This window comes from Mastomys coucha, unplaced genomic scaffold, assembly GCF_008632895.1.
Source record: "Mastomys coucha isolate ucsf_1 unplaced genomic scaffold, UCSF_Mcou_1 pScaffold20, whole genome shotgun sequence".
NCBI classification, from domain to species: Eukaryota; Metazoa; Chordata; class Mammalia; order Rodentia; family Muridae; genus Mastomys; species Mastomys coucha.
In genome coordinates this window covers 137455671-137459400 of record NW_022196903.1, presented here as the reverse complement: position 1 = coordinate 137459400, position 3730 = coordinate 137455671, and the positions used below count along the sequence as shown (strand labels likewise).

Here is a 3730-nt window from a genome sequence, read left to right as displayed (position 1 = left end):
ATCAAAATGTGTTTGCAGGCCCATCTATAATTTGCATAGGGGATTTTTCTGTTGTAATTTAGAAAAGCAGAGGAAAACTTCTCGAATTATTGCTCAGTCATTAACACAGCCAGGTACCACTTCAGCAGTTTATAGTCAGTCAGCCGTCCCAATCATCTAGTCACTTACCTTGTGCTCTTCCAGTTCTGCAGTCACATCAGTTGGAGATGGAAGTAATTAATACCTGTAAAGTATCAGCCCTTGCGGGGCTGTAGTAAGCCTCACAGGAGTTCTAATTCTGATTGACAGTCATAAAATGTAACTTTTCTTTCTGAGACTTGATAGCTCCACTGGTTTATTGAAATGAAGAGGGTTGCTTATCAGTTGCATTCGTGACTTAAGCAAGCACAGAAAACCTGACGAAATGGTTATGGATACATTCAGTCTTCCCTCCTTTACGGTCTCCCCTTGACGGAATAATAGAACCAGACAGCCTATGCCAGAAAAACTGATGTGATTTACAGCAGGCCAGGTTGGGAAAGAATATGAAGGAACGCAGCATAAGAATCAAAAAGGACGAGATAGAGGGAGGCGGGGAGGAGAAAAGAAACAACAAATCAGAAATGTTAAAAGCAAAGTAACAGGATATAAACATTGGTCACCGACTTTTTACCCATTAGCTATAGGTAAAATCCCTTCCTCTCCGCCTGCCCTCACTCTGCTCCCACTCTGACCTTGCCCTCTAATTCTATGCTCTCTAAACTAGAGGACAAAGTTAAAAGGTCAAAGGTGAACAGATCTGACAGGTCCTGCAACATCCTTCACCCCTTCTCCACCTTTCAGTTACAGTTACAAAAATCTTGAGGTGAAACTAAGAGTATTTAGGTCTTTGGTTTTCCCCCATTGTCTCTGCATTCTAGAACATTCTTCCATGACATCCTTTCTGCCTTGTTTTCTTCGCTTGGGCTTGCTGCCAACCTTTCCAACAAGGACTTGTTTAAAATCCCTGTCTTTCTAAAGACTGTCATCACAACTCTGGTCTAAATATAAATGCTATGCATAAGTCCTTTATCTCAGAAATGTCACCAATCCTCTGTTTTATTTAATTCCACCATGTTCCGTCTTGATTTATATTGAATTATCAGTGGATAAAATTCAAGCCCAGCTTGGCCTATTTCAAATGGCTTCACAACTGTGCTCATGTGACCTCTGCTGCTTGGCTGGGTTCTAATTCCCCCAGGCTTCTATATCAGAGTCATTCTGTGTTTTTTTTTTCCTAGAAGTTATAGCTTATGCCCAGGCCTGCATGGAGCATGGACCTGAAAACTGCTCTCTCCACAGCTCTGAAGTGATCGATGTAAAAATGAAGGCTTCAATCCTAAACTAAATGTCTAGCTTAGCCTGAGTTGTTTAAATAAGTTTTGTCCAGGCTTTCAGTCTCTTCACTACATACTTGCTTCCAAGCAAAAAGGTTTACAAGAGAACCAGCCCCATAGTCCCGCTGGCCTTTGCTGGCTACTGGCGTTCCTAAGGAAAAATCCAAGAGAGGTCACCCATAGGACAAAGACGGAAAGCTTACCCTCTGGTAATCTGTGTCAATCTACTGCTCTAAGAGCTTAGCACTCGTCCCACAGAGCTCCTAGGACTGGTCCCACAGAGCGAGCTCCTAGGACTGGTCCCACAGAGCGAGCTCCTAGGACTGGTCCCACAGAGCGAGCTCCTAGGACTGGTCCCACAGAGCGAGCTCCTAGGACTGGTCCCACAGAGCGAGCTCCTAGGACTGGTCCCACAGAGCGAGCTCCTAGGACTGGTCCCACAGAGCGAGCTCCTAGGACTGGTCCCACAGAGCGAGCTCCTAGGACTGGTCCCACAGAGCTCCTAGGACTGGTCCCACAGAGCGAGCTCCTAGGACTGGTCCCACAGAGAGAGCTCTTAGGACTGGTCCCACAGAGCGAGCTCCTAGGACTGGTCCCACAGAGGTCTTGCTGATCTTGAGTTGCACTGCTTCCCTTCTCTGTCCCCAGCTATGTCTCTGGCAAATGGTTATCTTCTAGAGCAGTGATCCTCAACCTTCCTACTGCTGTGACCTTCTAATACTGCTCCTCATGTTGTGGTGACCCCAACCACAAAATTAGTTTCATTGATACTTCATAACTCTTATGAATTGTAACATAAGTACCTGTTTTGGGATGGTCTTAGGAGACCCTTGTGAAAGGGTCATTCAATCACTCCAAAGGTCTAGAATATACAAAATGAAAACAGACTAAATAAAAAAATAAATAAATATAATAAACCTCCTCCTAAACACCAAGAAAACAACCCAATTCAAAATTTTGATTTTTTTAAAAATGTCTAGCATCTTTATCCATCAGGGAAATGCAAATTAAAACTACTTTGAGATTTCATCTTACCCAAGTCAGGATGACTAAGATTAAAAAAAAAAGACAGTAAAATCTGGTATGGATGTGAGGAAGGAAGAGCACTTACTCACTGTTGGTGGGAGTGAAAACTGGTGTAGCCACTGTGAAGATCAGTGTTGAGGGTCCTCAGAAGCTGGAAACAGACTTGCCATATGATCCAGCTAGAGTGCTACTGAGCTATGTATATAAGACTCTATCCCTACCACAGAGACACTGGCTCACCCAACCTCACCGTGATCTATTCAAGGCAGCAAGAAAATGGGGACAGCCAGGGTGTCCATCAATTGATGAATGCATAACGGAAATGTGGTACATAGACACAATGGAACATCACTTGGCTGTAAGAAGAGGCCACATTATGAATTTGTAGGTAAACGGATGGTGCTAGAAAAAAATCGTTCTAAATAAAGTAGCCCAGACACAAAAAGACAAATACCCCATGTTATCTCTCATATGTGGGTGCTAGCTCAATCCTTGGAGATGCATGTCTAAGTCGGAGTATCCATGGAAGATAGGAAGCTAGTAAGAGAGCGTGGGTGGTGGCAAGGAGTAAAGAGTGAAATGAAGAGGGTACACAAGGGAGAACGGACATCATGGGAGGCAGGGTTGGCCAGGGTGTGGGACCTCAGAGAGAGTAGAGGACATGGAAGGCAGGGTTGGGCAGGGTGTGGGACCTCAGAGAGAGCAGAGGACATGGAAGGCAGGGTTGGGCAGGGTGTGGGACCTCAGAGAGAGCAGAGGACATGGGAGGCAGGGTTGGGCAGGGTGTGGGACCTCAGAGAGCAGAGGACACTGGGAGGGATAAAGAACACTGAGACCCTGGAAAGGCCTCATGGAAACCTACTCCTGTAGGAGCTTCCTCAAATACATGCATAAACACATATGAAAGGAGTTTAAATGGAGCTGTCCTACAACAGGAGGAAAATGCCTCTCTCAGGTACTAGCAAGCTAAGGACCCTGTGTTGGGTACAGGTTATAGACTTTTGAGTCCTTGGCAGGGTTCTTACATTTGGAAAGTAAAAAATTTTAGTTTCTTGCCCAGATCTCACCTTCTGTCTGTCTTGTGCTCTTCTTCTTTCAACATGAGCTGCAGCAGCAAGCTGCTTAATATCAAAGGATCTTGAGCAAATGGCCCCTCTTCTGCTGTTCAGGATCCCACTATGCGAGCCACTTGTTTCAATATATCTAAGGGAGTTAGCAAAAGGGGAAGGAAATGGAGAGCAGGGGAAGGAACCCAGGAAGCACTCACTAGTTAAAGGAAGAAAGAGGAAGGGGCAGGAAGGAGGAGATGGGGCAGGAAGGGGGAGATGAGGCAGGAAGGGGGAGATGGG

At 45.4% G+C, this 3730-nt stretch overlaps 1 long non-coding RNA gene across 2 annotated transcripts in view; it reads right to left on the bottom strand.

The window, feature by feature from the left end:
• Positions 1-324: 324 nt before the first annotated feature.
• LOC116098431 overlaps positions 325-3730 on the bottom strand; it is a 12687-nt gene continuing 9281 nt past the window's right edge. Inside the window, exons 3-5 of one of the 2 annotated variants that reach the window (XR_004121847.1) lie at positions 3449-3647; positions 2159-2217; positions 325-487 (exon numbers count right to left, since the gene is read on the bottom strand). This is a non-coding gene — a long non-coding RNA (uncharacterized LOC116098431). The remainder of the gene's footprint in view (positions 488-2158; positions 2218-3448; positions 3648-3730) is intronic. The other variant, XR_004121846.1, reaches the window with a different exon arrangement.